Raw genomic sequence first — 25,162 nt, 5'->3', positions numbered from 1 at the left:
GCCAACCAACTGCTAATTCTATTGGGCAAATCAGTAGAAACTATAATAAAGGACAGAATTAGTGTCAATCTGAAAACAGTACCCACCGATTCTGCAAAGGGAAGTCCTGCTTGTAGTTCTTTGAAGGAGCCAGCAGACATAGATAAGTGATTTTTTTCCACTTGTCAGTGTTTTGGAAATCAAAGTCCATGGAGTCTGTTCAAGGAATCCTATTAGCCATAGAACAAGGGGCAAGGTTCAGATCTCTTGTCTGGATATTTTCCCCTATAACTGAAAATATTAAGCATATGAAATGTAATACACTTTCCAGTTACCATTATCTCTTCAAAAGTGATATGCCAAACAAATGAGCTGTTTTCTATCAAATATAATAAACTAATCAAAAGGAAGCGATTCTGCTTCTGCATACTGTAAAAGTAACTTCCGGCATGAATTCCTAACCACGTTTAATATGAGTGCACTATTGTAGCTGTAATGAATTGGTTACGTTTTAGGTAAGAGCTACAGGAAATACTTTTCTTTGGTAAGTTGAAGCAGGGAGAAAGGTAGGTGGTGGCCAAATTCCTTTTTCCTATGAAAAGACAGTGTGACTTAGAGCTATTGAAGTCTCAGCAGTGGGAAATAGTACTTAAATCTCTTGCCATGTTGCTTTTTCAGTATTATGGTATCACTAAGGATAATGATCATTTTAGTCATCCTGGGGTGAGTCCATTTGCACAATCTCAGCTTGGCTTGTTTCATTTCACTGAGGAAGTTGAAATTGCCCAGGCTTTGAAATTGAAGGCTTGCAGTTTAATGTGGTACTAGATATAGTAGCATTCTTTCTTAAAGCCCTTCTCCATAAATACACATCTGCAGAATTTCAAATAGATCAAAACGTTTGTTTTGACTCCACACAAAAATCTCTTGCTGTAGTACTCCTTTGGGAAGGGAGAAGTACAGCTGGCCTTCAGCTGTTCCTGCTTGTGTGATGAAGCTGTCAGCAGTATAGACATGAGATTCTGGTTTGGTTATCTAAGGATTGATCTTAGGAGCTGATTAGTTTCCATAGGTGGCTACTTGGTTTGTTGCAAGTGTGTGCAGCTGGCATATGACTTCTCTAATAGTCCCCTGGCAGCACTTAGAGCAAGAACAGCCAGGTAGAGACAGTCTTAGGGGTTATGGAAGTTGAGAGAGCAGCTTTGCATCAAACTAGAAAGTTGCATGTTCTTGTTGATCAATTCAGTAAACATGTTAGTCAAAATGCAGCAAGATGATTTCTCAGAGGGATCGCTCTGTGGGATCAAGAATCTTGAGGCAAAAAGAGTGAGTGTGAGGATAATAGCCACAACTTAAGTTGTATTAAGCAACTGCCTCGAGCTGTAGACAATGATGACAGTTCATGTAGTTCAAGATTATTGCAGAAGATAATGTAGCTTAAAGGTGAATGCCTTTCAGCTTGAAAACCGAGGAGTTAGGCTATAATACCATCATTTATTTGAAGGTGGTAAATCTTGAAGTGTAGAGAGATTTCTGGTGGTAGCTAGCAAGAAACTGGTTATGGTATGGTTAGGAGGAGAACATAGGAAAGATTGCAAAAACAGAAATTGCAGGTCACAACTGACATGGTAATCTAGAAAAACTTTAAATGTGACCTGGGAACAGTCTTTATGCATTACATATATGCCATCAGATCATACCCTCTGGAAGATAATTGCTATCTTAAATGTTTTTAGCTGTGCCACACTTGTTTGAGCAGTTTTTTCTATACTAAGTACTTTCATGTTTAAGAATCCAACTTATTTTCTAACTTCTGTTTCAGCTTATTTAGAGATGAGGAACAAATGAGTCTAAGATGTGGCTCAAATGAGAGGAGATAAGCTGAGGGCAAAACCAATAACGGTGAGGCAGTCATAAATGATACCTAATCCACCTTACAAAAGGTGACTGTTTTGCTAACCTATCTTGCTGGCTCACTTCTGATTATCACAAACAACACGACTTTTTTGCTCTTGGGGTAATTGTGCAGCATAGTTTGCAGGAGAGAGCTATGGATGGTAGGGACAGCATGAAACAAAATAAGCATCTGATGATGAACTGTCTACAGGGAAAAAGGATAGTCCTGATTGGCAGCAGAATAATGGAAGAAGGTAGGAAGAATTAGAAAGGATCTTGCATGACAAACTCTCCGTGTGTTATGGAGAATCTGGAAGCTAATAAATGTCCTGAAGGAGGGAAAGGGTAATGTGATGAGAAAAATAACTGTCAAACCAACTCAAGGTGAAATATTGAAGGCTTGTGTGCCCTTATGGTGAGGGTACCCCTATGTGCATTTTTGTACTGCTGTCAGTTGCCATTGGCTGCCATAAGTACTTGATCATGTACACTGTCTGGATGGTAATAGTTCTTTGCAAAACAGAGAGACTATGCTTTTCCAATAGAAATTGACATGTGGCAATGTAAAATGCTCAGAATAATTACTTCTCAGAACATGATAAACCTACTTCCTGATCCTTGTTTGAGTTTGTTTGGGAAAAAAAACAGTTACATTCCTGTAGAAAGCAGGAATAAAACAACAACAACAACAAAACTTCAGAAATAGTAGCAGCTGCTTTCGGCTAGACTGGTAGTTTAAGATAGTTGAATAGCTATACTAGTAATCTTTCCTCTCAGGTTATATTCTGTGGTAGTCTTCAGAAAAGTTGTTATAACCAACTAATGACACAATTGAAAGTCAAGCTAGGCTTAAATAGTATAATTAATATTTCATAAGGTGCATTATATCAATATGATGTTTGAGGCTCTGACAAGCTTTTTTTGGCTTTATTAACAAGTAAGGTCCTGTAATGACATGCTAGTTGTTATTCATTATATAGTCCATGTAAATCCTTACTGCTGATAGGCTGTCCAGTTTTCTAGGACTTAAATGCCAGAGTACTAGATCTCAGGTTGGAAGCTGATTTCTTCTTAGTCAATCTCTTAGTTCTTATGTAGAAATAATCTGTTTGTACAGACTGTTTAACAGTACCACTATTTCTAAATTTTTCTTTAGAATAGAAATTGTTTCATTCTCTAAAATGATTTATTCCAAATACATAATAAATTCACTGAATATTTCCAGCTTTATTCAACCTGTAGAATGAGAGACATGTCATACAAATGTTATGAAGTCGTAAGACTTTATTTCAAAAATACAGCTTTTACAATCTTTAACATACTTCTTTCAATACTAAGTGAGCTCTTTTTGTAAAATAATACATCTTCAGGATTGTCCCTGATAATAATATTGGGCTTCATCTTACCTGTTTGAAGCCAGCATAATGAACCTTCTTTGTTAGGCCAGGTTAGGAAGTTATGAGGAATATTTTTTGTTTTACCTTTGTGTATTTTAAAGTGTTGCTTTGTTCATAAAGTATGCGTTTTAGTTCTTACTGTGATAGCCCAACAGACTGCTTGATGGAAAGTAAGAACCCAGAGCTCCAATAACATGTTCCTATATTTGAGCTAAGCAAAGGTTAAATGAATGTTGGTTTCTTGTTTTCATGCTGTCGTATCCAAATGCTGGCTACCGATTGAAAGGGTAAATAGTGCTTCTCTTGCTCCAGAATTCTTATAAATGTTTAACCTGCATTTTACAACTGACACTTCTGTACGTATTTATTATACACTTGAAACTACTGAGGATTCAGTAAAATCATATAGGATTCACTCATGTGAAGTATCATTACTATGAAAGAAATTAATTTTCAGAAATGCTCTGATTCTGTTCATCTTCTCTACTGTATAGTAAGGTAAGAACTGAAAATTCTATTCAGTTTATTAAAAATGAGTAAGGTCAAAGGAAATGCCATACTGAATCAGATCAGTGGTCTATGTAGCCTGATATTGTGTCTCAAGAAGCAACAATAAGAGATGTATTTCAGGGAGAGCATATGAGTGTAGCTGCTTTTGATTGTCCTCTTTTCCTCATACTCACTCACTCTGCATAATGCTTGGATTTGGGATGTTAAAGGACATGTCCACAGCAACTCCTTTTAGTTAAAAAAAAAAAAAAAAGTTTAATCCCTTCTGAATACAAATACTGTCTGCATTCACAGCTGTGTAACAAGTTACTGAAATTACTGCTTGCTATCAAAAGAAGTTATTTATTTCTTAAGTTGATTTAGCTTCACTGAGCGTTTCCTATCATTTAGCATTTTAGAATTTGGTGAGTAAGTGACCTGATCTATGACTGATTTTTTTGTAAGCCTTGAATGTATTTCATGCTCTTGCCCTTCCTCTCCAAATTGAAGGATTTGGGACTTCTAAGATTAAGTCAGTTGTTCAATCCCTGTGATCATTTTGCTTATCTAAGCTAAACTTGAATGGATAGGCGCACTACTTCACATGCTTTTGAAGATAACGCTGTGCCTTCTTAATTTATTGTTTGCCCTTTTAATAATGAGCGATTCATGAAACTATGCACCTAAAGAATGTGGGGGGAAAAAATCATCCCCTTTGAACAAGATCTATCAGATAAGAAATCTAGCAAAATACTGGCTTTCCCTATTTGAATGATTTCTTGGTGTTATTGCCTCTCTATAATTGCTGACCCTTTTTGTAGTATGCTTCTTATGTGACTTCTTGTAGTACTTGAGCATACAGCTAAGACTTCCAGTTCTTATCTTCAGCTGCTGTTCATGAGTGACATCACCACAAAATAAAAACACCTACCTGCACTCCAGACTTCAGCATCCTCTAGAATATGACTTGCTTCCATAAAATTTGGCTGAGGTCAGTGCACTACTGGCTCAAGTTCTGAGAGCTGGGTGCCTTTTGCTGGAAAGCTGAATTGGCTGTTAGGAGTCAGCATTTGCATACTGAGAGCAGTGTCTTTCATGACCTTGGTGAACACCCAGTTCTATTGTTCTGACAACCCAGGCATTTCAAGTGTTGCAGGCACTGTTTTTAGCAACTTATGTAAGGCTTTTTTTTTTTTTTTTTTAACTCATCAGACAACTGCTATCTCTTACTGTGTAACCTATTTTAATTCTTTCTATTTTTTGCCTAGAATAGCACTTTTTTTCTTGACTGTCTGGCCTTATTCTCTTATCTCTACTTTTCTGAGCTGTGTTTCTTATTTAAATAAGCGTTTAACAGCTCTGAGTGAGATGGCCAGTTAAGAAGAAAGAAGGGGCATGTGATTGCACTCAGCATCTCTGGAAAAACAGCAATAAAAAGTCAATACTATTTTCTCCATTTCATAAAATGAGCAGCTTTCAATTACTGGATAACTGTTTATGAAGGATCTATATGCTGCAAAATAGTTATGTTAATTATCTGTTCTCAAAGACAGGCTTGATGCTACTTTAAACAGTGCTCTGGTAACTAGTTCATGTTCCCTCACAGTGGCTACACACAGAAACTTTGACTTGCATGTTTTTCTTGCAGTGCTGTAGTGACACTTCTTTAACTTGACAAAGGCAACATTCTCCTCGTGGCTGTGCGCATTGTAAGCACAGCAACTACAGTGACAGTGGCCTCACAAATAAGAGTAGCTCTAGCACGCTCTTTTTTTCTATCTCCTACCCTTTGGGGAATTTCATGTTTGTTTTAGCAGAAATGGTGGAGCTAGATGTAGCTATTACAAGTTAATACAAGCTCTGGGTGACTTTGTACAAATGATGCTGGAATCCCAGCCATACTTGGAGATTGGTAACAAAAGCTTTGTTAATGTATTGCTAGTGTATTATTAGCTTACTGTGGCTATGAATGTTTCTCCTTTAGTGTCCCTGCCTTCAGTGGCTTACAGTAGGCTTTTCCAATCCATGTGAACTGGACCTTGCTAAGACATAAGATAGGCAAAAGGGAAGGAGGATTAAGTATGAAAATAATCCTGAACATGTGACAACAGCTGTGAATAACTTTCTGACAGATTTCTTGGTCTGTTTCACTCTACAGTAGTTTCACTCTACCCTGCTATGAATTTCTTCCTTTGCTTTTAAAGAATTCCTAGTATTGGCATGGGCTTGAGGAGGGAGCATCTGACCAGCAGCTCTCAATTCCTGTTTACCTGGGTGGTGTACTTAAACAGTTGGAGGTAAGTGGCTTAAGATGTTTCAGTGCCTTCCTCCTAGGAATGAGCACCTGGGCTGAGCCATTTGGACTGTTACTCTGCCTGAGATCATGAATACATCTAGAGAAGCTTGTTTTTTCAGAACGTCCCAGGATAGGTTCATAAAGTGGAAGGCATCGTTACTTACAGCCAGCAAATGTATCCTATCTCACTTCCCCACCGGAGGCATTAACGTGTAAGAAATGAGCGATGTCATCATCTTCCCATACTGGTACACGTGCTCGTGTGTTGCTCGGAAATGTTGTCCACCCATCAGTCTGCAGAGCGGCAGCACTGCTTCTGGCACTCTGTTGCATCCAGCTTGGATGAAAGAACTTAGCAGAGCTCGTCTGAAGTGATCTTTTCTAGGATTTTAGCTGCTATTTCAAAAAATATTTTTTTCCCTAGGTGTGGACTCAGAAAGCCAGCACTGAAGGAGCCTGTTAATCCTATTTTGCCATGAGATTAATTGTTGTCATGTGCTATTGTAATTTTAATGCCATAAGTCCAACCTCCTTAGAAGACAGATGTCCCTGACTCTGATTTGGCTCCGTTCCAGGATTTTGTCTTGCCCTGTTAACCATGGTGTTGCCAGAGAATATGCTCTTTTTCCTCTCTGTAAGAAGTTAAAATTGCAGACTGGAGACACTATTTTCCTTTCCTGAACTGGTATTGCTCCGTACATGGGGAATCTGAGATGACATGCTTTCTATTTGATCCTGAAAAATTATAAAATTCTCTGAGCTATAAAATCACGAAGTTTAAAATGGACTTAATGGGCATTGGTAAAGACTGTGTGTCTAGAAGCATCTTCTGAAGTGGCACCTTTTATTCTTTGTAATGGAATGTCTTGCTACTTGATTTGGAAACTTTAGGAAACTGCAAAAAATACTCAGCTTTTCTTTATTTCTTGATAGAGCAAACATGTTTCTGTATGGTGTCCACACCATACACCTATTCCATCTGATTTCTTACATATTGCCTTATTCTACTAGCCTATATGAAGCAAAAAATGAAGCAAATTAGTCAATTTCTGAATTCAGGCTTTAGAATGCTAAGAGAACTGCAAGGAAAAGATATTTACTACCTGAAGACAATCTCACTTTTTTTTATTATTATTATTATTATAAACAAAGCAAATGTTTTAACTATTTTTGTTTGGTAGGTGAGAGTGTTGTGATTTTTGTATTATGCAGACAATTGTATTAAGGTGAGGTGCACTATGTATTAAGATGAGGCATTGCTTTTTGAATGCATCAGGTTACAAGCAGTCTACCATAAACCATTGGTTATTACTTTCAGTGGTTATAATTGCCAGTGGTTAAAACTGTTCCTCACATCTAGGTTGAATTCATTTACTGTGCTTTGCAGTCACTATATTTCATTCTGACTGTATCTGCTATGTCTGAGTTCTCTTCTGGAACAAATTTTACTACCTGTAGATGCCTTCTCCCCTTCCCTCATAATGAATCCTTTTGTATAAATCAAACTAATTTTGGGGAGGGAGGGGACTGTTGACCTCAAGCAATACTTTGTGTTATGATACAACAAACAATCGTGTTACGATCTCTTCAGTTTAAAGAGCCTTAGAATCTGCTTTTCAAAAAGGAAACCAAAAACTACAAACTGTAGTGGTCTCTGACCATCCTATTGATCACATTCTTGCTCTTAACTAATAGCCTGCAATATATATCTACAGCTAGCTCTCTACCATGAACTGAATTTGTGTGTTCTCAGCCATGGTGTTGCTGTTTTCTAAATGTAACCAACATGGCACAAATGTGATATAAATTCCTTGCTTTTTTCTGTAATGTGTCTAGTCTAGTAGAAAGATCAATGGTTTTGGCACCAATCACAAGTTTCAGTTAATTATTAGTTATTTTAAATATTAATTATTAATTATTTTCTTGCAAGTAACTGAAGTCTTGATCACAAGTTATATGGGATTCCCCTAGAAATATGTTGAACAAATCTCTGCTCATCAGCTGTTTGTCACTTAAAACTGACTTTAATCTTTCTGACAGTGATTTCTGATCTAGTAGAACGTATAAATTTATCTTTTCTAACAGAGTAACATACAAATGCATCAGACCCATCCAGCCTTCTGAAAAGATTTCTCCATAGAGCAATGAGTTGTAGTCCCAGATCCTGTGTATTTGTTGTTGTTGTTGTTTGTTTGTTTTTGTTTTTCTTCAGGATGCTCAATGACTTGAGTTCAGGGATAGGGTAGGTCCTAAAACTGCAGGACAGCTTCTTATAAAAAATTTCTTGGGGAGCAGGATTATGCTGCGTACATGAAAATGATGCATGCATATGTGGTTTCTTGGGCTAAAATAGTAATGTAAGAGTTCCTACATAGTCCAATAGCTGTCACAAGATCACTTTTTTTTTTTTTTTTTATTGCAAGTGTGATTCTTTGACCTTCTTTACCTAAAGTAAATGGAGTACTGCAGGCACACAGTTTAATTGAAAGAAAAAGTTCAGCAAAATTAGATTCCTGTTCTCTTTGGGGATGGGGTGAGGGGTGGAAATGGTAGAGGAAGTGCTATCTCACATTGGTGCTGTGATGTTCACTTACTCCAGAAAAGCAATACATGTAAGAAACCACTCTGATCAAAAATGTGGCCAGTATAGGTATCTATTTTGCTCCATCCGTATCCTTTCCTTAATTATCACTTAAGGCTGGTATGTATGGGAAGCTTACTAACAAAACTGTCAGTACAGTGCTAGTAGGTGAATTCCATATGCAGGCATACTTAGTCCAGAATAAACCTCCACTAATCAAATAGTGTTGATTGAATTATATAATGAGAAATAGATTTATATGGTTATATTTTGTACTCTTAACTAGTCTTAATACAGAACAGACAAAAATTAACACTTGGTCTGTTCTGTTCTTTCTATTTTCTGCTTTACCTTCACGCATACCTCTAATTTTCCAATTTTGCCAGTTTATTAGATAAAGCTCCCAAAGCCGAAATAACTGAAGTTGTGAATATTCACTGGTAGCTCTTCTGAAGTTAGTACTTGCCCTACTAAACTATTATTTTTGCTTCTAAAACTAAGTATCGTGGTTTAGTATTGTTGGTAGTTTGTGGAATTCAAATTCTAGAAGTGTATATGGCATATGTGGAGGTAAAGAGTAAATGGGTGGGTTCGTCATGAAAGTCTTTTTGAATTCTTCATGAAAAATGAAGGTAGAACAGTTCTGTTTTATATTTCACATGTAAATAAAGATTCCAGGTGTCAAGATCTGTTTGAATGGAACTAGAGGGATGATTAACACTTAAATTTGATAGAAAAGGAAAACTAATAATGAAGTTGTTAGTAAAAGGTTGGTTATTTGTTCAGGACACAGAATGAAAGAAGCATATTGTCATTGTTGCATTTTCTTAGTACTTCTTGTCCCAGTGGATGTGGGTATTGTCTTACTTGATTTATTTTTAAATATGAGAATGCCAAGAAATATTAAATGCAGGCCAGTCTGTCCTTGAGGTAGTAGTGTGAATAACTGATTTGTATTTCTCAATCCTCTTTAAATGTGTTTGGTGGAATGCATTTTAAATACATCTAAAACAGTGTCTTTTTATCCCTACTGGTATAGGTCTTTATCTGTAGAATTACTGGGCAGACAAGCTGGATGAGACTAGAATTTTTCATGGTTAAAAATAAAAAATGAAGACAGCAAAAAGTCCCCAACCAATAGGACACAGTTATATTTTGCTTTCAAATGACCTCTGTTTAGCAGTTCTACTCATAGTTTATAAAACCGAGGCCTGGTCTGGATTTTGTTTACTACACTTTGATGCTTGCAATCGTGGAAACTGGTTATGGCTGTTCAGTTACTTTGCCTTTAGGTAGGTGAATAGTGTGAATTTTACCAAAGCCTACAACTTTGCTTCTGAAACTTTGAGTATTAATGATTGTGCAGGAAAATCTGCAGTAGACAGTTTGACTCCTATAAAGAATATTCTTCTGTTCTGAAGATGAGACTTGCTTGTACTTTTACTCATATTTCATGGAGATTAATAATTCAGAAGTGGTTATTGATTTTTCCTTCCATTTGTCTTTTTTCGTCTTGGGTTTCATCTGAGCTGCATCTTTGCAAGAAAGCACGTGCTACAGTGCTCATCCTGCAGGATGGCATAAAAGCAGGAGGGAACAGTGCCTAAAATGGATGTCCTATTTGATTTCTGCTAAAAAAAAAAAAAAAAATGCTTATTTCACATCTTTTCCTTTCTTGACTAGTAGGCCTTACAAGGAGCAAATAGCTGTTTACCATAATGCCCCCTACCATGCTTGCTATCTACTAATGCTAGTTTGGAGGAACTGCATTTTTACTATTCAAATTTCAAATATGCCTCACAGAACAGTTTCTGTTCTGTAATCAAAGTATATGGCTGTTTCCTGTAGTATCTTTGCACATAGTAGCAACTAAATCCTCTGTTTTTTTTCTTTTTTGCTTGTCTTTAAACTGCGATTCATTGTGAGAGAAGCTTCCATATGATGGCACTTAAATCTGAACACTGATAAGTCACAGGTTCTGCATTTTTCCAGGCATATGACCGCTGTTTTATGTTTCTTAAAGAAAATGCCTACATTTCAACATCTCAATGTTTTCCGACTCTAAATATCACACTGAGGAGAAAGGTAAAGGAAGACAGGTATGGGTTAACAAAAACTCTCTTTTTGAGAGTCTTCAGTAGTCTTTTATACTGAGTTGCATAACAGAAATGACAGGATATTGCAAACTTTCCCATGTATATTTTGTTCTGGAAATCTTACCTATGCCACTGCCAATTCTAAAAGTTGTTCTACCTTCTCCCCAGCCTTTCTTTTGCTTTGTCTATCAGGCTTAGCTTCCCATCTTCAGTTTGCATAATCTTCAGTCGCCACTGCTTGTTGCAGGTTTGCCCCTAAGGATCCTGCTGTGAATTTCAGAACTGTCCTACAGGTGTCCTCTATAACATTTGTTATCTGGATAACCGTATCTGGTAAATCAGTGCCTCTGATCTAATAAATACTCTCCTTAAAGATGTCAGCAGCCTTTCTGTTTCTGTTCAAGCCTAGGAGGCAGTTGAAAAAGCAGCAAGTCCCTGGGAATCTCATCCTTCTCAGGGTAGCTGTTGTCTATTACAAAAGATAAGTGGCTCTTTCAGAGAAAGAATGAGATAAGAAACTGTTAAACATATCTGGAAGAAAAAGATGCTCTCTACAGTAGGAAGGATCTTGCACCATAGTTTGGTTCTTGCAGCTTCTCTCACACTGCCTTAGGTATTTCTTTGTTACTTTTCAGTGCTAGACCTGGCTTATACCTTCTGTTGTTCTCAACATATGCTGAGACATGTGAAAAGACATGATGTGCCTCTGGCTGGAGAAGTCTGGTGGGTGTTAACTGGGTACTAATGCTGGTGAAGGCTGCTGAAGATACACAGGCAGCATGGACTCTGTGTGTGGAAGACACGAGTTTTTCTTCAGGTAGACGTATGCTACTTATTGGCAACATTTGGAGCAGTCTTTCCTTGAACTCCTTGTTATAAAACCAACAGGATTATATCCTAGTCCCTCCTTCCTCTCTACTGCATTAAGCCACCCTTTTCACAGAATGGCTGAGGTTGGAAGGTACCTCTGAAGATCATGCAGTCCAACCACCCTGCCAAGAAGGATCACCTTTTGGGTGCTATGAAGTCATCCTTTGCTCATGCAGGCTACACATTGGTTCCTACTGTGCCCCAGTATTTGCTTCAATCCCTCTTTATGTTCCTTCTGGTGTTTTAGTACTGCGCATGTTTGCTCCAGTTTTGCAGCCTTGATTTTTATGTCTCTTTATCTTTTCCATCAAGAGCTCTAGACAGGTCATCTTCTGTTATTTTCCCTAAAGCTTTTGAGTTGCTGAGTTAAATTAGGATCACCATTTTTAAAACCTTCTTTTCTGGGACAAGAGAGACCAGAGTGTTGCCAAAGAACTCTCAGGTTTCACAAATTTGTTTAAAGTAGGAATTGGAAAAGAGGTTGATAACAGGTGCTGACAGTCTCTCTGGACCTACATTAAGAATGCTATTTGGTGAAGAAAATGATAAACAGACAAATGTAACAGATGATTTGGCCTATCCACCTGTGAACTTTTTAAAAACCACAAGTCAAAGTCTAAAGAAACTATTTCTCAATAGCTCAGGTAATCACTCATTAGGCCCTGAGGCATCAGAAAGATGAAAAGATTACTCTCTAATTAAGAAGTGAGCATAAATGCCTAACAATAGTGGACCTGCAAAGCAGCTGAAAAAATAAAATACTTAAGGGATCAAATGTTCCTTGACAACTAACAAGGTGTGACTGCTTTTCAGATATAGATACTTTAAAAATATAGTCACTCAACAAGAGCACGAAGTAAATACTTAGTCAGAATTTAAGCAGTCATACAGAATGGAAGGGTACTCCTATTTGTAAGTAAGAAAGAAAGCTGGAAAGACACACAAAATAGTTACACAAAAAGATTCAGGTGTATTTAGCAAAAACAAGTATTTAAAAAAATCCTGGTAAAGCCCATAAACAAGAGCAAAAATCAGTGTACCTGGAGAGAAAAGAGGACAGGCAAGAGGGTTGTAGAAGTGATTTTCCAAAAGCTTGAAACAAGTAGTCAGTTTTGTTTGTTTGTTTGTTTTGTTTTTTTAAGAAGAGAGCCTGTGGAAAAGTCAGTAACTGGGTAGTCAAAAAATAATCTTCCAACAGGATGGATGCAAACAAATCCTTGCACAACTGTGGTCTCCTTCATACAGTATGCTGCGGAGGTATCCTGCTACTTCTCTAGTAATTACATTGCCAGGCCAGTCTTCTGTAATGAGATACCAGAAGTCAGAATTCTTTGCATTGTAAACTGTGTGCTTTTCATTTAGAGGTGCTAGGAAATACCTGACCTTACTAATAAAAACAGAACTCAAATTAAAAGCATGGCTATGGCTTGGTGTATACATGGTAATCCTTTGTTCCACCAATCCAGATGTTTGTATGCTGTTTATTAGAATCTCTAGTCTCATTAAAGACTTGGTGTATGGTTATGAAGGAAAATCAGGTGCATTTGAGCCAAAGAAGCCTATGGAAGATAGCAGGCAATTCTGAGCCACTGTCTGAATATTTACTGTAAGCTCTATTCAGTATTATGCTTTAGCATAATGTTCTTGGAATTCTAATATTTCATCAAGAAACTCAGCCTTCACTTTATATAAACTTTTCAACATCATAGTATAGAAAAGCATGGAGGTGCGATCCTGGCTGTAACCTAATACTTGAAAATAACAAGAAAAAACATCTTAAGAAGTCATTTTTGTTATTTGTGCAGGCCTGGAGAAATAGCCAGTTTGTGACTTCCAAGTATTTATGATCAAGAACAATCCTATCAGTGCGATACAGACTGAGGTACACAGCGATGATAAATGTTCGTGTCAGTAACAGTTTAATTCCTTATGTAATTCTATGCTCTAGTCAGTGGGGATCTATACCTTATATCTCAGGAAGTTTCTAGGCCCTTTCCAAGCCCAGCAGACAGGGACTACAGTTTTCCAGCATAAAGAGAGGATCTTTGTTTCAAACCCTGGTGACTTGGTGGCTGTCATTATTTGACTCATTGAAGGAGAGTTTTTGTTAGTGTAAGTGGTAGAAACTCCATCCCTTCTCTAATTCTGTTAAAATAAATCTGTCCTTGCATCATAGAATAGTGTCCCTAAATACCAGTGTTCAAATGGTTCTTGGAATGGAACATCAGTAAGCCTTAGTTAATACCAAGAGCACTAGTTTTATTTTTTTTCCCCCCTCAATGTTTTGTGGTCCTGATGTTTGTGATGTCTTATAGGTGACAAGTGAAATGTACTTATTTCCTGAAAGAATGAAGAAACTGTGATGATGTTGATCATAGCTCTGTAGGTCTTTCTGGCTTTAGAAAGTAGGAACTGGAAGCTAGAAAATGGCCTTCCCTTTAGGAACTGGAAGAGACTTGAAGTTCAGTAAGTGCTTTCTTTCTTAGTGCACCTTTTCTTCTTTCTTTGACAGCTATTCTTAGGGGGTTGGCTTTTGTTTTTTCTAAATGATAATTTGTTGATCTCTTTAGAAGCTGAAAAGAAGAGGCTATCTGCAATTGTCATCTGATCACATAAAGGCAGGAGGGCTGCCTCAAAGAACTGTGCAGAAAGAAGGCTTTTTAGGCCAGTTAAATGACTGGTTTGTGGTAAAGGCAGCAACTGTTTTAAGAATCCCTTCTGCTTTGAACAAATGTTTTGCTAGTCAAGCAGCACAGATATGAGCTGATTGTACGCCATGAATTTGTACTTTGTGAAAACTGCCTTAACTCATAAGTAATTCTTATTTGTAAGAACACTTGTGATAGACAAAAACACAACCCTGCCTGCCAGGGCATAATCATATAACAAACTGGAAAGTGAGGGGGTAAATTAGAGGTAAGAGATGCATCTGTCTCCTGTTCATTCATTTAACAGAGAAAAACATTTCTGATATAAACTCTCAACAGCAACTGGAAGACTCAATTTTTTTTTTTTTGTGATTTACATGGAGGCAGATACATTGAGACAAAAGAGATAAGATCATGTTAGCATTTCTCACTTTATAGATTTCTCACTTTATAGAAAAGGCAGAGGAAAAGCACCATTAAAGACATGAGAGTATGGACGCACTAGTGAAAGTTAATGGGAAATAATTCTTTTTATTTTCCTCTACTGAATTAGGGAGTATGACACAAAATCACTGGCCAGAAGTTACAAATCAAGTACGTAGGAGGAAGAACCTTTTGTACATGATGCGTTGCTAAACAGTTGCCACAGAGTTGAAAAGTATACATAGATTCAGAGCGCAATAGAGAAATCTTCTAAATGAAGATGGAAACAACCTTTGTTGGAGAGCGAGGGCTCCTAAGCTGGTGTCTTCCAGAAACTAAGAGGTATACTCGCCGGTATACCAATCTGTCTTGTATCTTATGCTCTTGCACAAACTGGTTGAGTTTGGAAGGGACCTTTGGAAGTCATCTGGTCCAACCCCCATGCTTAAGCAGGGTCACCCAGAGCAGGTTGCCCAGGACTCTGTCAGAGATTCAGAGATCTTCTGAAGATCTCCAAGGAAGGAGACTCCACAACCTCTCTGGGTAGCCTGTACCACTACTCAGTCACTTGCACAGTAAGGAAGTGCTTCCTGATTTTTAGGTGGTACCTCTAATGCTCCAGTTTGTGCCTATTGCCTCTTGTCCTGGCACTTGGCATCGCTGAGAGGAGCTGGGCTCTGTCCTCTCTGCACCCTCCCTTCAGATGCTGATGAGATCCTACCTGAGCTTTCTCATCTCTAGGCTGAACCGTCCCAGCTCTCTCAACCTTTCCTCGTGACAGATGCTCCGCTCCCTTTATTATCTCAGTGACCCTTTTCCGAACTCCTTCCAGAAGCTCTATGTCTATATTGTTCTGGGAAGCCCAGAAATGGACACTCAGCTCCAGGTGTGGGCTCACCAGGGCTGAGTGGCAGCATGACCCCCTGGAGTATCAGCTGCTCCACCCAGTTTTGTGTCATCTGCAACCTTCTTCAATCACTTAATTGCAGTTGTTGCTATTTCTCTGTGGCTGGAATGTTATGCTGTACTGATGATTCTGGTGACTGGAAAATAATTGTGCCCCCCACCACTTGTTAGTTGCCCGGTTTGACTGTCAAGTGCGTAGCTGGGCACAGAGCGACAGATCAGAACTGCTCCTTGTGGTGACTTTTACTTTGAAGGTGAAAGCAAAACTTAGAAGGCCCTGTCCTCACCTAGTGCTTGCCACAGGCATTCCTAGCCACCACAGTACGCTTAGTGGCATGTGCAAGTAGCTGGTGTCACTGCCTCTGTGTTGGAACTGTCAAGCAGCAGACTGGGATGTGGCAGGTGTAACAGAGCAATTCAGCAGCTCCCATTGCACGAAACTATATATATATTTTTTTCAATATGCAGCTGAAGTTTGTCTCTTTGAGTTCCTATTTAAAACATTAAAAAAAAAAAAAAGCCTCAGATGTTAGATTCCACTGTGTTAATGTTTCCTGAGGTTCACAGATATTAACCACTGATTAGCATCATCTGCAAGCTAGGGAAAGTAAAGTTGTAATTTATTGTTAAAATGCATCAGAATTTGGTTACAGTTCTATTCCTGAGCCTTCCATTGTCTCAGAAGGTCACCGAGAGGGACACTTGCTGTAGGGCAGGCAGGACGCCTTCGGCTTTCCTAGTTAACTCTGTAAGCTGGGACCTTGTGTAAGGCAAGCAGGACCCTGGTAGTGGTTTTCAGTGCTTGCTATGGATAAAAGGTTACTATTGGCAATTAACATATTATGGAGTAGTTACAGGCCCTGCATGGAGTGTTCCAAATACTGGGCTCTCATTCCTGCTCTGCTGGGCTTAGAAGCATGCTTCCCCTGCCTCGCAAGTCTAACAGATCAGGCACTGTGATATTGGTTAAGAAATGAGTTGCGAAGTTCTTAGCGAAATGCTTAAATCATTTTCTGAAAACCGTGCTGGAAATAATCTCCAGAGCTCAGGTTGCTGGCATTCTCGCGTCGCTCACTCAAACTCTGCTGCTAGCCAGGCAGCACTGTCACCAGCCAAGCTGCTCAGGCTGTACCAGCTCTCTCCCTCTCGGTTCACGGCTAGCCTGGCGCAAAGCCCCCCCTCAGACGAAGGGGGGAGTGCCGCTGCTCAGGGGCACCGCTCCGCGGAGCAGCCTGACTGGAGCCCGCGGGGGAACAAGCGTTCTGGCAACGCGGGGACCCGCTCGGCCCCCGCCACGCACCCGGCCTGCCCGCGCCCACGAGCGGCCGGCCCCGACGGCGGCGCTGCAGCGGCGGGCAGCGCGCAGGGGGTTAAGGCAGCCCCGCGCGGGGCCGCGGGCGCGGCGGGGGCCGGGCGGGGGCCGGGCGGCTCCGCCCTCGGCTCGCCCTGACACAGCAGCTGCCGCCGCGGGCCTGCGCCGCGCATCCCCGGCTCGCCCCGCGCCCCGACACGGCCGCCGCTCCGCGGGCCGCGCGTCCCGGGACACGATGGTATGTGCGCGGTGCCCGCCCCGCCCGGCCCGGCCCGGCCCGGCAGTCCCAGGCTTGGGCTGGGCTGGGCTGGGTTGGGCTGGGCTGGGCGGCGGGGGGGCGGCCGCCGTCAGGACCCGCCGTCAGGACGGCGAGCCCCTCGCGGGGCCGGGGCAGCGCGGCTTTGTTCTGGGGCTGATGCCGTCCGCTGCTGTGGAGAAAGCTCGTCGGTCGGGGGAGGACGGGTTCCGGGGGGTGGGGGTGGGGGGGGTACTGGAAGTGCAGGTACCCGGCCCGCGGACCGCGCCCGGCTCCGGCTCCCCGGCCATGGCCGTCCGCTGGCGGACCGGGGGGCCGGGGCCGCGCTGCCCTTGCGGAGGAGCGGCTGAGGGCTTCGCGGAGCAGGCTGCAGCGGCCGCGTTTGGCCTTCCTTGGAGTCTTATTGGAGCCGGGGGCCGACCGGCCGGTGGTCGAGGGGGCCGGGGTAGCGACAAGAGGGCGATGGGGCTGCGGATGGCGCTGGTCGTTTATGACCCTTGTGAAGACCTCGCCCCTTTCAGCTGCTCCTGCTCCCGGGTGTCGGGACAGACTGGATTCCCTAGCTGCTCAGCTGTTTACTGCGCTTGTGTCGTTAGCTCAGGCACAGAGAAGGATGCACACTGAATCTGGAGGAGGCTCTGGAGAAGACGGTCTGCCTGCCGGGGGCTGCCGGAGCCAGCGCTGCGGCGCTATGTCTGATCCTGGCGTGGTCGTGCCTGAAGATGCGGCGCTCGGGAGAGGGGCGGCGGCGGCACAGGGCACCTCGCGGGCGCTCCCTTTCGGCAAGGCTCGGTGGAAGCCGGCAGTAATGCCCGCACCGCCGTCCAGCTCGGCGCTGGTGCTGGAACGAGGCTAATGCCTGGCAGGAGCGGGGAGGGCTGTAAAGGGGGACTGTCGTGCCGCCGATTAGATGAAAGAGAGATGCGGGCACCCTCCTGCTATTTCTCTTTCCTTCAGTGCTGCACACCCACGCACGAGTAGTCTCGGAGTAGCTGAAGTCTGGCTTTGAGCTGCTCAACGCTACATTCTTCCGCTACAGGAGGCCAAAAAGCATTCCAACTCTTCCAGTTAGTGGGGTAGGAAAAAGGGAAGGTTCTTGCAAAACGCAAGTGAGATGCAGCTTTTCTAGGGCAGCGGAGGAGGAGAAGAGATGTGGCTAGATTTGGAGTTGAATTTTGTTATAGTAGGCTACAAGGAGGCATTTTGTGGTTTAGAAGTGAAAACGACAAAGTGCTTTCTTTTTCCTAGTAGCAGTCCTTCGTCGTCCCTTCCCCTGCTGTGCTTCCCCATGTAGCACAGTGGTGTATGGGGCCAGCTTTTCCCTTTTTGAGGAGGGGAGAAGGTGCGTTACCGCTGGTGCAGTGTGATGACAGCTTTGCGGTCCATGGACACACAGGGATCTGGTTTTTTTTGGATATCTTTGTCCTCCGTTAGTATTGTCTGTAGTAAACATCTTGTTAAAAGTGTTAAATCATCTATGCTAGTGCTAAAATGTATTGAAGCATCTCAAAATAGGGCTTTTTATCTACAGCGTCCAGAGCTGGAGCAGGGTTTAGCGTGGTGCACATGTCAGGCTACATGACTGTGAATATCTATCGGAGACTGCTGTTTTGGCTGCGAGGAAGAAAGAGAGGCAAACCTCTTTGACTGAGGAGGGAGCAATTAAAAGTCGGTACTGATGCCAACAAAAGCTTTTTTAATAGAAAAGAGAGGGGCCGCTGTGGCTGGGGGCTGTGAGCAATCGGGCTGGGGCTCACAGTGATGTAGGAAGGAGAAAAAGGAGGGAGCTGGACATATTTATCGCACAGCGGGCTCGGAGGGGAGGAGCGTGGCTGCTGCACACTCACACGCAGAAACGCGCACACACACACTGCGGCAAATTCTGCAGCTGGTGCCTGCTGGCTTATGACTGCAGAAAAAACAAGCTCCAGTTTAAACTCTCTGATCTCAGAGACGAGGCGTTTCTATTCCAAGTATCTCTGGTTCCACTGCGAAAAGCCCTGCAGGCTGGGCACTCTTCCAGAAGGACAGGAATTCCTTTTCTTCTGATGGGGCAGGGGACCTTTGACTGCATAAGGTCAGTATCCTCCCTGTCTCCTTGACAGCTCTGTACTGCTTGGTTGCATCCAGATTGCATGTCTGCCCTTACACTTCCTCCAGCAAGTCGTGGTTGTATACAGGCCAGAAACTCTTTTTCTCTCCCCTCCTTTCCTTTGATCTGACAAGGCCAGGCTGTCAAATCCTTGCTCCCATTTTGTGGACAGAGGGATGTGTAGATTTGCAGTAGTTTCTCTCCTGGCAAAACAATCCATGAGAGGAATGTCGTTCACATTGTCTTTGCCATTCTTCCACGTCTGTGTTGTCAGTATACCTTAGTCATGTCCTCAGCAGATATGGAGGTAAACAGACGATGGACTTGAGCAGAGGAATACAGTCAGCAATAGCCAGCACAGGCTCTCCTTAGTGAAAGCAAGGAAGCCGTCTGTACGTAAACAAGAAATGCAACGTGTCTCATTCAAAGGAAGGTGGCTGGGCACCAGACTAGGGGTAGAAGAGGGGTTCTACAGCATGAGCTTCTATGGGGCATGGTCTTGCATTCTTCTGTCTGTCTTCATTCACATACCATTCTAGGTAATTCCTGGGATGGTTGCATCTCTTAAAAGAATAAGAAACTGAGAACCAAGTAAGGATCCAGCAGTATGTCTTTGTGATAGGTGTCTGAGATCCCAGTTGGTTCTACTGCTGGCCTCTTGGCTAGCACAGCCAAATGTGCTATGTGCATTATCACAGGCTTTCGTTTGTGATTGATGGATAGGAAAGAGAGAGACCTGCAGGCCACTGAATGCTATTGGAGGACAAAGAGGACAAGGTTGGTTAATATCCAAGGACTTCACAGTAATAACTAGCTCAAAATGAAGGGTGTACTTTCCAGACTGCGAAGTGTTTGTGAAGCAAAACTACTGCGAAGGGAAGGAAGGGAGGTAGTATAGTTACTGGGCTGATGGATTGTCTCTGTGTATGGGAAGGAAAGAGAATAAGTTACATGTATATGAAAGCTTAGAAAATATTCAGGGGAAGATTCACTGCAGTGAAAAAAGAGGATTTGTTTTTCTTTCCCCTCAAAAATCCTGAATTAGTTACAGGTCCATATCATTCTACAGACACAAGTCTTGCTGCTGTTGAGAGGAAAGACTAGAAAAGGTATTGAGCTACTTCGGTTCTAACTTGGTTGGTATTTGTTCTTTTTCCATCCCCTTTGAATTGCTTGATTGAATTATGTGAATTAGAGCAGCTTGGATGAATTCTGTGGACTCCTCTTACAAATACACATTTTTCTTTGTCTAGGACAAACATTTTCCCCCTTGCTAAAGCATTCAAGGTAACAAATTTCTACAGGTTTAACGAAAACTGTGGGGCAGTAGAGGAAAGTGATCCAACTTAGTGCCTTCACTGGGACAGTACGTATTCTGTTTGGCCTGCCATCTGGGCAGTCAGCACTTATGCACCAGCTGGTCAGACAGTGCACTTCTATCTCTGAGTGTGCTGCCCCTTGACTAGTTGGTAGTTATGACTCATAAGAGGACCTGAGGATATTGCAAGGAACATGGAGGGTAGCTAGGATTATTACAGTGCGACAGTGCAGTGTGGACACATAAAATAGTCATTAATTGCACGGCTAATGGAACAACTTAATTGTATATCCGGTGCTTCAGGGAGCCTTCCTAGGCTTTATTCACAGATGAACTTGAACATTGGTGTCCTTGGCCAAGAGGTTCTTAGTTCTCCTGAGACAGGCCTCTAAGTCTTGCTGAGTCAATCTTTCAAATGGATAGAGTAATACTGGGTTGGACTATTTTTATGGGAAGTGCAATTTGGTTTCCCTTTTGCGTTCCAAAAAGACATCATCATGCAAATACCTATGTTTTGAAATAAACCAGAAAGCCCGTTCTTAGCTTCAAAAATAAAGGTTTGGATAGTTAAAATAGGAGGATGAAATTTGAGAATCGCAAATGAAAGGAGGAGTGTAAGTCACAGATGGGATAGGCTTTAACATGCACGTCTGTTATCAGTATGACCTACTGAACTTGAGTCTCTTTGTATGTATTACTGTCTTTCATGGGCCTTCTTGTGAAGCACCAAAATCTCTTGCTATTTGCTAGAACCTACCTTAGTGTCCTGGATTCTCAGTAGACCAGGTATGTAAGGTTCTTGGTGAATTTGGCATTCTGCAATACAAGGCATCTTTTTAGTGATTTTTTACTGGCTTTTGAGATCCTGGAGAGTAAGGTGCAACAGGAGGAGAACTGAACTATAGTCACTGGTCAGTGCCTGGGGCGTTTTCCCTCCATTTCTTTAGTGTGAAGCAAAGGTGAAAACAAATATCAGAGCTCAGGCACGGCAAGACTGCCAGACCATTCATGTGTGATGTCTGAGCCAGTTCTCCTTTATCTCCTGGGATCCACCTAAATGCCTCAGGCAGCAGTGGTTTAATAAATGGTTGTTACTGAATATGTTCATAGAGTACCTGACCTGAAAGTCTTTTAGCTCTTTTAACCTTGGGAAGGAGAGACCGTTCCTGTCTCAGGGGAACTGGACATGGTAAGAAAATAGAAATACCAGGTGACAGGACATAAACAGCACAAGCTATAGCCTTAATCCTCACCAGGAGGCTTGTCCAAAAGTTGCATGGTACCACTGCTTGGGTGGGCTGACATTTTCTAGCTCTGTTTTTCAGGTATCTTGTTAGTCTTGAGAAAAGTCCTTCTGGTTCTTTCCAATGAAAAGATTAAAGCTGTAAAAACTTGGTTCTGTTTTTCACAATATGCTATAAGAAGAAACAGATTAAAAAAAAAAAAAGTCTGGAAGCATAACTGGCAAGTCTAGATCATTTGTTTCCTCTACTAACTTTCAAGTTAAGAGATTCTGTTAAGAAACTTTGCAAAATTGTTTTTCCACTTCCTGTAGCTAGCCAGGGATTTCACTGGGATATAGCCATCTCACCTGTGCCATCCTCTGTTAAGTGCCCCTGCCAAATTCTTAAATAACTGAGGAGAAAGATGGGAGGAAAAGGCCCTTATCTCCATTTTGAATGTTGTCTGAGGAATGTCAGCCTGTCATCAGACACTCGTGATACTAACATCTATCTTAGAGGTAAAATGGGCAAGAAACCAGTGACTTCTTGTGGGCTAGATTTATGTTCTGAAAAGCCTAAATGGTGTGAAAGGGGTGGACTGCAATACTTGGACGTAACAGAGAACATTGCCCAGGTCATATAAGAAGTAAATTGCTTCAAACAAGTACGTGGCATCTTTTTGAAGAACCAGCTTGCAGGCTGGTAAATATGAGTGCAGTTGGTGTTTTGGCCCAGTTCCTGACTGACAGATTTGCATGAGTGTTTTAATTGTTAGGGGTTTTCTTTTCTGCTGCTGGTCCATGTTCAAAAGCAAAGGCGGAGGAAGTGGAATGCATGGGACTGTGGAAGGGGTCTGTGCCTACACGACTCTGAGGGAGCCAAACAAGAGAGAGGCTCTGAGACAAAAGTATTTGTGATCTTAGAAGACTGTTCTAGTCCTTTTTATTCTTCCAAGTTGGTAAGTTCAGTCCCTGATTGCAGCATAATCTGTGAACTGAGAGAGACCTGGCTAACTGCATGGCATTAAGAAGTAGGGGCTCAGGCAACTTCAGTGCAACTTCAGTGAACTCAGTGCAAGGCAGACTGGTGAGAAACAGTGGCTGAGTTGATCTGTCACTGGTATTGACAGAAGATGTCTCTACTCTGACACAAGCCTCCCTGCCTTCTCTCAAATACTTCTCATTGTTGACCAGACAAGCCTTTTATTTTCTGGCAGAATGCTCAGGTGGCCTGGAAGCTCTGCACCTTTAAATAACTTTCTGTATCTCTTTCATTGTCACCATACTCCATGCTGTAAATGAAATCCCAGGAATCCAGACCATGTAGAGAACTTATGAAGTGGCAACTAGATCCAAGAGTGCAAAGTCAAAATACAGCAAGGAAAAATGTTGGCAGAGGACAGCTGCTTTTTCCTCAAACACTGACAGAATACAGCCCTTCTGTGCTTTACCACTGCTGTCACACACAGTCCACAGCTGGATTCATAAACATGTGTTGAATAGAGATCACATTCAGCATGTCATCTTCAAAGAAAGCAGGTGAGAGAGAAGACAAGCTACTTAGAATGAGACTGTTAGCTTTAGGGCATAGGAAGGAAGTTTGAGGAGTCTAAACAGATGCTAGAAGTCAGGGGCAAAGAGCAGACTTGCTAGAAACTTGGCATCTGGGTGGGCCAACAAGAGGAAATCTGAGATTGATTTGTGTCCTTATTTGTGACAGTTGTCCTCTCTCCGATACAACTAAGTTCTCTCTGCCTCAGGCAAGATCTTGCTTACACAAGATCAGCAGTAACATTTCATATTGATCAGTTGTCCAAAAAAATAAACAAAAATCAGGGAGAAACAGGACAGATCATGAGCTATACCTCCAAGTCAGACAACTATCAGCCAAATACTTCAAAACTAGAAGGACATAGCGAAGATATGTTATGTTCTGCTTGTACGAACATGTAGCCTGTTACTCATATTCTTATTAAAATTAAGAAATTGGAAGCTGCCCAGCTCTGCTACTTACAGGAGTCTTTAGCACTGGTATCTGGAATGATGCATCTGCCTCAGTGACAAAGAGTTTTATGGGAGCCTCTGTTCAGGGACTGGTGGCAAATCACAGCTGAAATTCTACTGACAAGGAAAACGAGAAAAATTAATTTGTTTTCCAAAGGGAACATCATTAGTCTGTCAATAGTTGGTGGAGTGAGGACAACAGATAAGAGGGTGTTTTAAGGTGTTCTTAGGTTTCCTTTAGTGGATTTAGCTGGAGACATTTAAGAAGCTACATCTCTAGCTCCTCACAGCTGGACAGAATGCCCGAATGCAGAGTTGTGTTCTTGATTCATGTGAATGCCTTACACTATTTCACAGCAAAAGAGACAAGGAGAGCTTCAATTAGCAAACAACTCCAAGAAGGAGAGAAGTTTCTCAATGGGAGTTTGAGTCAGCTGAAAGGAACAGAATCTCTCCTGACTGATTCTGCACCTGGCAAACTATACAGAAGTGCTCATCTTACCCATTAATGTAGCTCAGCTGTGGTGTAACTTCCAGTTCAGGGACGTTTAACAAACTGTTGCTGGAACAGTAACTTCTGGAAATAGATACAGCTGTTTCCAAAGTGAACATCTGTGTCTTCAATTAGAGGTTCTAAAATGGCTGAGTTGTCAAGTTGTTCTTTAGTATAAGAGTGAGACAGTATGTGCAATTGAAAAGCAATTAGATGGTTGCTATGGTTGGCATGGTATAGAAATAAAAGTTGTCTGGGAGAGGAGCTGTAGATGGCATGAAAATATTAGAGGCAAGGTATGGAATACAGAGGAAAATGATAGGAGGGTGTATCTCCTGGGATGTAGCAAGTACCCAGCACCTCCCATACCTTATAAAAAAAAAAAAAAAAAAATCTCCTCTCCTTGTTCAGGCGCTGGCTTACCTTCGTCATATTTCCCCAGAAAGTTGTCAGGCATTCTGCACAGTCTGTTCTTATCCAAAAGTGTGACTGAATCTCCTGACGAGCAGTAGCAGTACGGTAAGGTGAGTTATTAAACATCTCTAGCAAGGTCCACAAAAGGAAAACTGAACATTCCTTCAGGCACCTCAAGCCTTTCAGGGTGCTGTGTGATGCCTGCCACTCTTCTCTGTGTCAGTGCCTCGCATCATGAAACCCTTGAACTCTATTAGGCTTTAGTGCACGAGGTGTTGTATTCCTGAGGGGGTGCTCTTCTACCCTCTGCCCAGCTCCAGTCTAGCAAGAATACAAGTAATAATGGTAAATATGCCACGTATACATAAAACTCCCATCAGTCCATGTCTGGGATGTTACCAAAACTAAAACCAATACCAGGAAACTTCCACAGCTCATTATTCTCAGCTGCTGAATCATGCTAGAAAGCT

This window comes from Netta rufina, assembly GCF_964035555.1.
Source record: "Netta rufina genome assembly, chromosome: 11".
NCBI lineage: Eukaryota > Metazoa > Chordata > Aves > Anseriformes > Anatidae > Netta > Netta rufina.
This window is presented reverse-complemented; position numbering follows the sequence as displayed.